The following is a 14,869-nucleotide window of genomic DNA, read 5'->3' as shown; positions in this document are numbered from 1 at the left end:
TCAAACTCTTGGGCTTAAGCGATTCTCTTGCCTCAGCCTCCCAAATAGCTGGGACTACAGGCGCCTGCCACAATGCCTGGCTATTTTTTCTGTTGCTGTTGTAGTTGTTTGGCAAGCCTGGGCCGGGTTAGAACCCACCAGGTCCGGTGCATGTGGCTGGTGCCCTAGCCACTGAGCTACAGGTGTCGAGCCAGGTACAGCTGTTCTAACAGTGCCTCTAACAAATGTTAGCCATCATTGTCATCATTGTCCCTATTACTCCCATCTCTAAGGCACATGTGGTTGTCCTCAGCACCAATGTTAACTCATCCCCTGTGCTCTCTTGACCCCATCTCTTGTAGTACATTGTACTGAAATAATTTACTACTTTAAATCTTTAGTACTGGCTTCTCTCATTTGGCCTATACTTTATCCAAATGTCCAGATCTTTAAAAATTCAAAAACAAAAAGTAAAACCAAAAATGAAAAACAAAAACCTAACACCACTCTCTCCCTCCCACAAACTGCTGATCCATGTATTCCTGCCAAATTTCCCCCAAAGCTCCCGCTTTATCCTCATTGACCCATTCAAATCGAGCTTCCAACCCCCACCCAGTGTTCTAAAGAAATGGCCTAATCCCTTAATTCAAATAACTTTTCCAGTTCTCATCCTCTTGATCTCCCTGTAATATCTAATAGTCTTCATCTGGCTTCTCTTAACACTGACCTCTTCTGAGTCTTTGCTCCTTCCTTCCTTAATTCTTCTGACTCCATTGTTGGCACAAGGGTCAGTCTTCAGCTTGTCACTAGTAGTTCTCACTAGGCTATCTGTACCTCTGTTCCAGCCATGTTGTAGGGGGAGCAAAGCTTGTGCCTCAGTCCTAAGTAAAACCTGGAAAAGCTATGGCCGGCAAGAATACATACAATCTGTAACGTCTTGTAATGTTACCCTTGGGTTCCTCTGACAGTATCTCAGTATCTACCCCCTTCCATTCATCCTGCAGATGATTGCCAGATTTTTCCTGAAACAAAAATATCTGACAAGGTCACAGGTTGGAGGGGCAGGAACAATAGGAAGAGCAGGGTAAGATGAAGAAGAAGAACAGGAAAAAGAAGCAGAAGAGAAAGCAGCCGCAGCTGCTGCCTTATACATCAGAATTATATAAAATGCAATTAAAATAAATTTTAATAATTTCACACAGTTATAGTAATATAATTGCTAACATTTTATATTTAACTGTTAACGTAGGCTTTCTGGAAAGGTTTGATGCCAAGCTTTCTTTAATAAAGAGCTATTTGTATCCAGCTCTAGCTTTTAGATTAAAACAATACACACGCTCCAGTGTTTACCAAGTTAATTTCTCATTACTTTAAGGCAGCATATCATTTTGTTTGTATTATTTCCTAGAAAACCAATGAAAGGTAAATTTCAAGTCAAGCTATTTCAAAACAATGGCATACATTTCCTGAATACTTTGAATGTAACTGAAGATTAGGCTAGCAAGCTTTTCTGGAGCCTTGTTTCTCAATCATTCTAGGCTTTAAAAAAAAAAAAGGATATTTATAACAAGAAGGAAGTGGGGGAATGCTAGCACAGTTAATGAGAGAAAGTGACAATGATGCCTTGCTGTACCCAGATTTAAAGATCCTAACTTCAGAGCTGAATAGTAATGATGCCGTCGTCATGATGGAAATAGTCTGAGCCATAATACAGTCCTAGGTGTGTCTTACTGTAGAGCCCATGCCTCTCCTGTCTCTGTATCAATGTCAGTTCTCTGATAAAAACCTGGATTTACTGGGTGAAGACTAAACTGCTCTTCTGAATTTCAAACTCCTCCCTAATTTTTCTTCTACCTACCTAGCCAGTGTTATTCTCTGGTAATCTCTAAAGCAATCATCTAATTTGGTCAGATCAGTTTCTATGCTATTCATCAAATCTGCCATGTTCATTTCTAATTCTGGGCCTTCTCTTACCTGGGATCCTCCAATCTTAGCCATCCTTCAAAGCCAAATCATGGTCTTTGTGAAGCTTTTTCTGATTTCCTATTCCTCTGAATACCTGAGGAATGGCTTTGCCTGAGGATGGCTTGCAGAATTTATTATCTGCAGCATGCAGGTTTTTTTTTTAAATCTGGTTTTTAAAAACTAATTTTTAATAAATTACAATTCACACACTATGAAATCCATCCTTTTAGAGTATGTAACTTAGTGGTTTTTAATATATTCATGAAGATGTGCAACCATATTTTTATTGCCTGATCCCCATCCATTGGCGATGAAAGGGCTCCTCTCCTAGGGTTCTAGGGGTGGCCAGACCCATGACACTTGACATTGGGCAGATAAGATTGACAGCAGTTTATTCATCACAGATACTCAAAGCCCATGGGAGGACACAGCATGCCATGCAGGACCACACAGGAGTTGTACTCAGAAACAGAGTGATCAAACAAGAGCTGTGGGAGGTAGGTTTTGTGGTATCAAGAGGGTGAGGTGACCCTTGGTTCTCATGGGAGGATATGAACGATTTGTTTGAATAATTCTACTGACTGGCTGGGGAACTAAAATCTGCTGTTCAGGGGTAAGAGGAATTTTGCCTGAGGATGGCTTGCACTTAGGCCATTGGAGCCACACCATCTCTCTCTTTTTTAATTAAGTCATAAATACATAAATCATGTATACATTAATGCATTTATGGGGTACAATGTGCTGATTTTATATACATTTTGGGATGCTTACATCAAACTGGTTAGCACAGCCTTCACCTCACTTAATTAGTGTGTTAAGACATTTATACTCTACGCTTAATAGATTTGACATGTACCCTTGCAATATATGCCATAAGTGTGGTCCACACACCCTCTCTTTCCTTTCAGATGTCAGGGCAGCACATTATGCTGAACTTTAATTTTAGGTTTTATACCCCGAACCATCACCATTTTCTATTTATAGAGCCTTTTATTACCCCAAGTAGAATCCCCATGTCCATGAGCAGTCACTCCAAGTCTTAGTTGGTTGGAACTGCTATAACAAAATATCAGAGAGTGGGTGGCTTATAATCAACAGAAATTTATTTCTCACAATTCTATATGCTAGAAGTCCAAGATCAAGGTGGCAGAATGGTCAGGTTCTAGCAAGAGCCCTCTTCAAAGTTGCAGGCTGCCAACTTCTCATTGTTTCTTACATGGTGGATAAGAAAGCTAGCTCTTCCTCTGGCCTCTTCTTATAAATAAGGGCACTAATCCCACTCACGAGGGCTCTACCTTCATGACTTAATTACCTCCCAAAGGTCCCACCTCCTAACACCATCTCACTAAATACTGGGGGATACCTAAGCATTTAGTCCATATCCCTCTTCTCCCCAGATATAGTACACCATGAATCCACTTTCTCTGTGGATTTGACTATTCTGAACATTTCATATAAATGGGGTCATACAATGTGTGGCCTTTGTATCTAGCTACTTTCACACCGTGATGCTTTCAAGATTCATCCATGTTGGCCGGGTACAGTAGCTCACGCCCGCAATCCTAGCACTCTGGGAGGCCAACGTGAGTGGATAGCTTGAGCTCACAGGTTCGAGACCAGGCAGAGCAAAAAGCAGAGACCCTGTCTCTGCTAAAAAAATAAAATAAAATAGAAAAAAACTAAGGCAAGAGGATCACTTGAGCCCAAGAGTTGAAGGTTGCTGTGAGCTGTGATGCCACAGCACTGTACCCAAGATGACAGCTTGAGACTCTGTCTCAAAAACAAAGAAAAATTCATCCATATTGCAACACATATCAGTACTTTCTGAATAATATTTCGTTGTAAGAATGTATTCCAGTTGTTTATCCATTCATCAGTTGATAGACAATTGTGTTTTTCCTCCTTATTAGATATTATGAGTAACACTTCTATAAATATTTGTGGACAAGTTTTTGTGTAGACATATGTCTTCAACTATCTTTTCTATATACCTAGGAGTAGAATTGCTAGATCATATAGTAAGAATATGTTTAAACTTTTGAGCAACCTCCAAACTATTTTCGAAAGCACCATTTTACATTTTACTTTCCTACCAGCAAAGATGAAGATCCCAATTTCCCCACATCCTTGCCAACACATTATTTTGTATCCTGTTTATTATAGCCATCCTATTAGGTATGAAGGAATATCTCATTGTTTTGATTTGTGTTTTCCTAATGGCTGTTGTGGTTGAGCATCTTTTTCTGTGCTTATTTGCCATTTGTACATTTTTTTGAGCAATGTCTATTGAAATTCTTTGCCCATTAAAAAAATAAACTATTTTTTAGCTTTAGGTTTACAGAAACATTGCAAAGCTAGTGTAGGGAGTTCCCATATACCCCACACCCAATTTCCTGCATTATTGCCGTCTTCTGCTAGTGGTACATATTCTGCAATGAATGAATGAATGATGGTACGTTGTTACTTACTAAAGTTACATTGTTATTACTAAAATGACTTTATTAATTTAAAAATATTTCAGGGTTTTCCTAATGTCCTTATGGTGTTCCAGGCCCCCATTCAGGATGACACAGTACATTTCATTGCCATGTCTCCTTAGGCTCCTCTTGAGGAGACAGTGTCTCGGATCTCCCTTGTTTTTGATGACGGTGACAGATCTGAAGAGTACCACCCAGGTATTTTTTAGAATGTCCCTCCCCAGGGATTTGTCGGATTTCTTACGATTAGACTGGGGTGAGAGTACTTACTAGGAATAGGACTGATCATGCTTTGTGTTAATCTATATCACCTGGCTGAAATAGTGTTTATCAAGTTTCTCCACCATGAAGTTATTCTTTTTTCCCTTTTTCTGTAACATACTCTTTGACAGAAGTCTGTTATGTGCAAGCCACATTAAAGGAGTGAGGAGCTCTGCTCCACCTCCTCGTGGGTGAAGTATCTACCCAAATTATTCTTCCCTGGAGATGTGTCTCTTCTTATTTATTTAGTCATTTCTTTATATCAGTATGAAGTCATGGATATTTATTTTATACTCTGAGTTATACTCCAATATTTATTTATTTTGTTGCTCAGATTTTTCCAGCCTTGGCCACTTAGAGCTCTTTCATTTGGCTCCTCTGTTCCCTTGACATACTTTGTCAATATGCTTTTATTTTTTGGCTTTTCCTTACTTTCTGGCATTTAAAGATGCTCCAGTCCTAAAACCAGCCACTTCTCCTTTTATAGAAAATAGTAGTAATAGCAACATCTGGAAGCTAAATGTGCTCATTATTATTGGGGTATCATTGCTTCTAGGCCCTCTCAGATGATAGAAATAGATATGTGTGTGTGTGTGTGTGTGTGTGTGCATGCCAATTCATGTATATGCACATATCCATAAATATTTTTATATATAAACATCTGTATCTCTTTTAAGCTAAATACAAGTTCATGCTAACATCTGCTACTATAATCCATTACCGCATATATTGTACTAAGGTCCGCCCCCTGCTTATCTGTAAACGCCCATTCTAACAGAAACCTAGCCCCCGCCACACACTATCCATTTACTTATTGTTCAATTCCAGTGTATTTATATAGCAGTGTGAAAATTATTAACCCATATCCCACAGGGAGACAACTTAGTCAACTAGAATACAGTGCTTATGTGAAGTTGCTTTTGCCTTTAGCTGAATAGACTCATTTCCCAATTCACTTAGGTCAGTATCTTTTTCCCTGCCCCTTTTAGTGAGATTGTTTCATTCATGTGTAATACAGTTAGATTCTTTGCTACAGCTTCTATTCCATTTTGGGATCCTCCTATTTGCTAAATAACTTTTAAAATTTGCATATATTAAGATTTACTCTTTGTGCTGTAAAGCATTTGGTTTTGTCAAATGCCTAGTGTCAGGTATTTACCAATATAGTACAAAATAGTTCCAAATAGTTCCTACACAATAGTTCCACCACTTTTTAAAAAATCTGTTCAACTAACTCACTACCCTCTGATCATCCAACTACTGATCTTTACCTTTTCCAGAATGTCATATAGTGAGAGTCATACAGCATATAAGCATTTAGCCTTTTCAGATTGGCTTCTTCCTCCATTTTTAATTGGGTCATCATGATGCCATTGAGTTGTAACTGTCCTTTAAAATTCTAGATATTGGTCCATTATCATGTATATGATTTACAAATATTTCTCCCATTCTGAGGGTTGTTTTTTCACTTTCTTGATAGTGTTCTTTGAATTTTTAATATTGATAAAGTCAAATTTATCTATTTTTTTCCCTTTGGTTACTTGTGCTTCCAGTGTCATAGCTAAGAAACAGTGGCCTAGGGGTGGCTCCTGTGGCTCAAAGGAGTAGGGCTCCGACCCCATATGCCAGAGGTGGTGGGTTCAAACCCAGCCCTAGCCAAAAACTGCAAAAAAAAAAAAAAAAAAGAAAAGAAACAGTGGCCTAGTCCAGGTCATGAAAAGTTACACCAAATCATTGCCTAATCCAAGATAATGAAGATTTATACCTATTTTTTCTTTTGATTTGTAATTTTAGCTCTTATATTTAGGTCTTTGGTTCATATAAAAATAATTTTTATATATGGGATGAAGTCGGGATCAAACTTCATTTGTTAGAATGTGGATTTCCAGTTGCCCCAGTACCATTTGTTGAAAAGTCTATTGATTCCTTCCATTGAATAGTCTTCGCACTTTTGTTGAAAATCTATTGACTATAAATGTATGGCTTTATTTCTGGGATATCAGTTCTATTCCATTAAGCTATATATCTGTCCTTATGCCAGTGCCATACGTTATTGATGACCATACTTTTGTAGTAACTTTTGAAATTTGGATGTGTGAGTTCTCCAAATTTGTTTCTCTTTTTCCAAGATTGTTTGGGCTATTCTGGGTCCCTTCCATCTATATATGAAAAAAAAATTTTTTTTTGAGACAGAGTCTCACTATGTCATCCTGTGTCACAACTCACAGCAACCTCAAAGTCTTGGGCTTAAGTGATTCGCTTGCCTCAGCCTCCCAAGCAGCCGTGACTACAGGTGCTCAGCACAATGCCCAGCTATTGTTTTTCTGGTTGGAGTTGTCACCATTGTTGTTGAGCCAGCCCAGGCTGGGTTCAAACCCTCCAGCCTTGGTGTATGTGTCCGGCGCCCTACCCACTGAGCTACAGGCACCACCATGAATTTTTTTGTTAGCTACAGGCACCACAATGAATTTTTTTAGAAGGTAACAGAGAGATTTTATTTAGGAAGAACAAAGAGGAAGTTTAGAGCGCTTCCAAAGACAGCTGGAAGTGGGTCCCCCTTGTGAAGTAGCAGATGTAAGAGAGAGACAGAGTGCTGTAGAGGTATTAAATACTCCATTTGAAATTGGCTGCAAGGTTTTCATTGGCCTCTCTGTGCCACCAGGCAGTATTACCCTTTCCTATTGGTCATTATTTGTCTCTTTCTATTGGTCATTGGTTCCCTAGGTTACTTCATACCCACTTTTTTTTTTTAATATTGGGGATTCATCAAGGTTACAAAGAACAAGGTTACATCGTTCCTATTCCCATTTTTTTTTTTGAGACAGTGTCTCACTTTATTGCCCTCGATAGAGTGCCGTAGTGTCACAGCTAACAGCAACCTCCAACTCCTAGGCTTAAGCCATTCTCTTGCTTCAGCCTCCCAAGTAGGAACTACAGGTGCTCACCACAACGCCTGGCTATTTTTTTGTTGCAGTTTGGCCAAGGCCGGGTTAGAACCTGCCACCCTTGGTATATCAGCCGGCACCCAACCCACTGAGCCATAGGCTCCACCCCCTATCCACATTTTTACGGGCCCTCCAGACTTCCTGGTTCCGCAGGCTAGGTTTTCCTCCCACCCCACCTTGAAGCCCCTTTCTTTGTATCCATTGTCATTCCCCCTGAGGAGAGTACAGATGAATTTTAGAACCAGCTTACCAATTTTTCTCAAAGAAACTGAATGGGATTTTGTTAGGGTTTGTGTTGAATTTGTAGATTGATTTGAAGAGTATTGCCATCTTAACACTATTACGTCTTCTAATCTGTGACCACAATGTCTTTCCATTTATTTGTGTTCTTTAATTCCTTTCAACAGTATTTTCAATATTTTGTAGTATTCCATGTATAAGTCATGTTGTTCTTTAAAAAACATTATTCCTACTTTATTCTTTTTGATGTTATTGTAAATGGAATTGTTTTCTTAATTCATTTTCAGATTGTTCATTGCTAGTGTATAGAAATACAAATGATTTTTCTTTGTTAATCTTATTTTCTACAGTTTTTCTGAACTCATTTATTAGATCTAGGAGTTTCTTTTTGTACATTCTTTGTGTTTTTTTTTATACAAAAGATCATATTATCTGCACATAGAGTTACTCTTCCTTTCCAATTTGGATGCCTTTCTTTTTCTTTCTTTTTTCTGTTTCTTTCTTTCTTTCTTTTTCTTTTTCTTTTTATTTTGCAGTTTGGGGCTGGGGCTGGGTTTGAACCCACCACCTCTGATACATGGGGCCAGAGCCCTACTCCTTTGAGCCACAGGTGCCACCCCCCCCTTTTTTTTTTTAACATAGTTGCCCTCCAGTAAAATATTGGATAGTAATGGTAAGCATAGGTATCCTTGTCTTGTTCCTGATGTTAACTATAGGTTTTTCATAGTTGCCCTTTATTAGTGGGTGAGGAAATTCCCTTCTATGGCTAATTTGTTGAGCATTTTTATTATAAAGGATGTTTAATTTTGTCAGACGCTTTTCCTGTATCTATTGAGATGATCATGGGGTTATTGTCCTATATACTAGTAATATGGTATATTATATTGATTGATATTCATATGTTGAGCTGACCTTCCATTACTAGGATAAATCCTACCTGGTCATAGTTATGGTGCATGATCCTTTTTATGTGTTGCTGGATTTAGTTTGCTAGCATTTTTTAAAAACAGTCTTGCTCTGTCACCCAGGCCAGAGCTCAGTGGTGTCATTGTAGCTAACTGCAACCACAAACTCCTAGGTTCAAATTCTTCTACCTTAGCCTCCTTAGTAGCTGGAACTGTAGGCATGTGCCACCATGCCCAGCTAATTTTTCTGTTTTTTGTAAATTTGGGGTCTTGCTGTGCTGTCCAGGCTGGTCTCAAACTTCTGGGCTTGGCCATATACGGTGTCTCACACTTATAATCCTAGCAGTTTGGGTCATCAAGGCAAGTGGCTTGCTTGAGCTCAGGTATTCGAGACCAGCCTGAGCAAGAGCAAGACCCCCTTTCTGCTGAAAATAGAAAAAAACTAGCTAGGCATAATGGTGGGTGCCTGTAGTCCCAGCTACTTGAGAAGCTGAGGCAAGAGAATCACTTGAGCCTGAGATTGCTGTGAGCTTGACACCACGGCACTCTATCCAGGGCAACAGAGTGAGACTCTGTTTCAAAAGACAAACAGACAAAAAAGTCACCTCGGCCCTCAGTTTGTTAGCATTTTGTTGAAGACTTTTGCATCTATATTTGCAAGGGATATTGGTCTCTAGTTTTCTTGTAAAGTGTTTTTATTGTTTATATATCAGAGTTGTTCTGAGCATGGGAGTTCTAACTGCATTTTGTTCCCTCCATTGGTTTCCTAGTTGCTTGTTTTTTCCATGATTGTGGCTCATTGATTTTCAAGGCTACTGTGGAACTTAGGGAACAGTGGGGGTAGGAATAGGGTAAGTGAAAATGGCAACTGATTTTCCTGTTTTTACTCAGTTTCAGCCATTTATCTTGAATAAATGTTGCCTGGATGGTTGCAAACTTTTAGTTAAATTTTTGGAGTTACGAAAAAGATAATTCTGAAGAGTTTCCTCTGGTGTTCTTGTTGCTTTTATGGAGGAGAGGATTTTTGGAAGTCCTTACCTCACCACTTTTGCTAATGCCCTACAGTGTATACTTTAACACTCCTATATTGTCCTATGTGTTTTCTTTTGCATTAAGTGTGCTATTCATGCCTTCCAAACTAAACTGTAAAAACCTTTTTTACTCTATAGTTCTGTAAACTACCTCCATAGTTCTTACCAAACAAGTTGATTAACCAACCTTATCAGAGTTGAGATTGAGCTCATTATTTATGTCTGTATGATGAATAGGTTGTATTTGGGAAATAAAACCAGCTGTTATCCACAAACAGATTCCCTGCTTAGTGAAATATATGGAGCAAAACTGGAAAACATGCACAGGTGAGGATGACAAAGAATAAAGAGCATTCAAAGCAAAAGACAGAGCTATGGAGCTAGGATCAAAATCTTGGAGTTGAATTTCTCCTCTACTGACTTTTAAAAGCTTTTATTTTAAATTGGCAGATAATATTGTATGTTTTTATGATGTACAAAGTGAAGTTTTGAAGTATATATACATTGCAATGTGGTTAAATTAGCTAATCAACAAATGCATCACCTCACTTAGTTATCAGTTTTATGATGAGAGCATGTAACATCCGCTCTCTTTACATTTTTTGAGAATACACTATATCATCATTAGTGATAGTCACCTTGCTGTACAAGAGATCTCTTGAAATTTATTTCTTGTCTAGTCATAGTTATGTATACTTTGACCAATGTATCCTTTCCCCTGTTCCCCTTAACAAACTTAGCCTCTGGTAACCACCATTCTACTCTCTACTTCAATGTGATAAACTATTTTAGGTTCCACATATGAGTGAGATCATGTGCTGTTTGTCTTTCTGGTCCACATATGAGTGAGATTATGTGATGTTTGTCTTTCTGTTCTACATATGAGATCATGTTTGTGCTTCTGTTCTACATACAAGGGAGATAATGGTGTTTGTCTTTCTGTATCTGATTTATTTCACTTAATATGATGTCTTCCAGCTTCACCCACATTGTTGCAAATGGCAGGATTCCATTCCTTTTCATGGCTGCATAGTATTCCATTGTGTATTTATACCACATTTCCCCTTTTAAATTTGTTTTTGATTTTTTATGGCTTTTCTTTTTAAAAAATTATTTATTTTTATTGATACATAATAGCTGTACATAGTTTTATGGAACATGTGTTGATTTGATACAGTCATCTGATTCAGTATAATTGGAGTTTCCCTCACTTTATTTATCTTTTCTTATGCTAGGAATGGCCAAATTATTCTCTTCTAGATATCTTGAAATGTACAACCAATTAACCAATTAATGTTAACTATAGTTACCTGACTAATCTATCCAATACCAGGTCTTATTTCTTCTATGTCAGTATATTTTTGTACCCATTAATCTCTTCTTGTCTCACTCACTACTACTCTTCTTGGCCTCTGGTAAGCACCATTCTGCTCTCTATCTTCATGAGATTTATTTTTTTAGTTCCCACTTATGAGTGAGAACATGTAATATTTGTCTTTCTGTGCTTGACTTATTTTATTAAACATAGTGGAATGTAATCATTTATCCAAGTTGCCACAAATGACAGAATTCCATGGCTGAATAGTATTTCATTTTATGTGTGTATATATATTTGTGTGTGTGTGTGTGTGTAGAGAGTGTAAATATAGTGAGGATGTATCTATATCTATATCTATATCTATATCTATATATATCGTGTATGTATACACACATCTAGTGTGTGACTAGTCTATATATGCATATACATACACACCATATTTTCTTTATCTATTTTTTTATCCATGGGCACTTGGGCTCCATGTCATGGCGATTGTGAATAGTGCTGTGATAAATGTCAGAATAAGGATATCTCTCTGATTTACCAACCTCAGTTCCTTTGGATATATACCCAATAGTGGAATTGCTGGATCATACAGTAGTTCCATTTTTAATTTTTTGAGGAAACTCTATACAGTTTTTCCTAATGGCTGTAATTTCCATCACAGTGTGTAACGGTTCCCTTTTCTCTACATCCCTGCCAGAAGTTATCTTTTGTCTTTTTGATAAAGATCATTTTAACTAAGATGAGATGATAACTCCTTGTGGTTTTGATTTGCATTTCCCTGATGATTAGTAATGTTGAGTCTATTTTTTCATATACCTGTTGGCCATTTGTATGTCTTTTCAGGAATGCCTATGCAGGTCATATGCCCACTTATCAATTGTTATTTGTTTCTTTGTTATTAAGTTGTTTGAATTCCTTATATACAGGGTGTCCATAAACTTTGTGTGCAATTTAAAATTTACCACCATTTTAAATTGCACACGAACTTTATGGACACCCTGTATTTTAGATATTAATCCCTTATCAGAGGTATAGTTTACAAATACCTTTTTCCTCATTATTTAGGTTGCCTTTCACTCTGTTGATGGTTTATTTTGTTGCATAGAAGTTTTTTTTTTTTTTAAACTTGATATAATTCCATTTGTCTCTTTGCTTTTGTTGTCTGTGCTTTTGAGGTTTTCTCCAAAAAATCCTTGCCCAGGGTGGCGCCTGTGGCTCAAAGGAGTAGGGCGCCAGCCCCATATGCCAGAGGTGGTGGGTTCAAACCCAACCCCAGCCAAAAACTGCAAAAAAAAAAATCCTTGCCCAAACTAACATTATAAGATGTTTTCGTCTAGTAGTTTCATGATGTCAAGTCTTACACTGCAGACTTAAAGAGTTAATTTTGAGTTAATATTTGTGCATGGTGAGAGATAGGGGTCTAATTTCATTTGCTGCAGGTAGAGAACCAATTTTTACAGCATCACTTACTGAAAAGACTGTCCTTTCCCCTTTGTTGAAAATTGGATGGCTGTAAATGTGTGAATTTATTTCTGAGCTCTCTATTCTGTTCTCTTGGTGTATGTGTTTGTTTACAAAAACATGTACCATACTATTTCAGTTGCTATAGCTTTGCAGTATACTTTAAAGTCAGGTAGTATGAGCCTTCAGCTTTGTTTTTTGCTCAAAATTGCTTTGGCTATTCAGGTTCTTTTGTGGTTCCATACATATTTTATTTTAGTATTTTTTTTTATTTCTGTGAAGAATGGCTTAATATTTTGATAGGGATTGCATTGAATTTGTAGATTGTTTGGGACAATATGGACATTTTAACAATATCAATTCTTCTGATTCAGAAACATAGGATATCTTTCCATTTATTTGTGTCTTCTTCCATTTCTTTCATTGAAATGTTATAGTTCTCATTGCAGAGTAGCTTTCACCTCCTTGGTTAAATTTATTCCTAGTTGTGCTGCTTGGAATTAGAGGAGAGGTGACTAGAGTAATGTAAAACTATTCTTTCTACCTTCTTTAATAAATCTTTTGTTATTAATATGCTAAAACCAGATACTATGACTCTGCACCTGGTTTTCCTTAACTCTTGTAAAGCCTTTTTTACATGTGGATAGTTCCTGAAATTGATTTTTCTGTGGTGGGGGATGCTGCTTGGAGAGTTCTACTTTGCTATCTTCCTCTATTGATTTTTTTAAACAAACTTTGTATTTTGAAATAATTTTGACACATAAGAAGTGGCAAACATTTATTCAGAGGTTTTGTATTCCCTTCACTCAACATGACCATAGTACGTGATCAGAACTAAGAAATTAGTGTTGATACAATACCATTAGCTAAGTTACAGACTTGGTTCATATTCCTCAACTGACTAAAGTCTGTAGTGCAGCAAGAACTACAAAAGGAAAAAAAGGAGCATGTAGAGAAGTACTGGCTAAGGTTGTATCAGACCAAATGTATTTGAGCAAAATGGAGCACACTGAAGCCAAAATTCAGACATAGCACCGTTGAGCGCTTTTTCCTAATTTGTCTCTATGGGGTGGGGGAGCTTTTTATAGTTTGTCTGTTTGTGAAGGGTATCTTCTTTTGACCTTGTTATCAACAGAAGGAAACTTCTTATTTGCATAAAGATTTCACGTTAACCTTGGCCTTGGCCTTGTCTTTTCCTGTACTGTAGGTTATCCACGTGGAAAAGATTCTAAACAAAAATAATGACCTTTCATCCCAACTACCCATACTTTCCACATTCCCTCCAGAGTTCCAGAATATTCAGTGTCTTTAGCACAGCTAAAGTTGAAAAGTGAATATCTTTTTTTTTTTCTGCATGGAGTAGGAAACAAACAACAAAAAAACACATTTAAGCAGTTTTGCAGGATAAGGAAAGCAGGTTGATTTCCAGCACCTCTCAAACTGGAAGTTCATAATAAGGCTTCTGAAACTTGGACTGGTATAAATTCACTGTAAGACCTATTCATATATTCGTGAAATATATTTTAAGGTCAAATAGAAACATTTAAAAATTATCTTGTCAGGGGAGTTGACTAAGAGTGCATTGCACTCAAATTTCTGTGCTTTATAATATATTACAAATTATATATTACAAATCATCAACTGCTCTTCTAGCAGCAAAATTTATGGATGATTTCATAGTAAAATTAAATAGGAGAGGACTCGAGTGTGACAGGAAATGTTTTAAACATATTTTATAATGTTCAAGTCTAGAATTAAAAAGCCCAAAATTAATTGTTCCAAAATAAATTCCAGATGGATACAGTTAGAAGTAAAAGATGAAATCTTAAAAAGAACAGAATAAAAATAAGTCAATAACCCAAGAATATACTATATAAAAGTAAAAACTTCCTATTGAAAATATGACAAATAAAATTAAAAGATGAAACATAATCTCTGAGAACTATTTGTAAGATGTATTACAGGTAGATAAGTTTGAAATCCTTAATATGTAAGAAGCTTTTATAAATCAATGAGAAAAAGTTAAATATTCTAATAAAAAATGGGCAAAAGACAAGAATAAATAATCCTCAAAACAAGAGCATAACTATGTTGAATAGCAGTGGAGACAATGGGCATCCTTGTCTAATTCCATATCTGAGTGGAAATGTTTTCAATTTTACTCCATTCAGTATGATATTGGCTATGGGTTTGCTATAGATGGTCTCTATCAGTTTAAGAAATGACCTGTCTAAGCCTATTTTCTTAAGTGTTCTGATCATGAAAGGATGCTGGATATTCT

Source organism: Otolemur garnettii, unplaced genomic scaffold, assembly GCF_000181295.1.
Source record: "Otolemur garnettii isolate 467f Iridium unplaced genomic scaffold, OtoGar3 scaffold00155, whole genome shotgun sequence".
Lineage (NCBI taxonomy): Eukaryota > Metazoa > Chordata > Mammalia > Primates > Galagidae > Otolemur > Otolemur garnettii.
The sequence above is the reverse complement of the archived record's forward strand: the minus strand, read 5'-3'. Positions refer to the sequence as shown.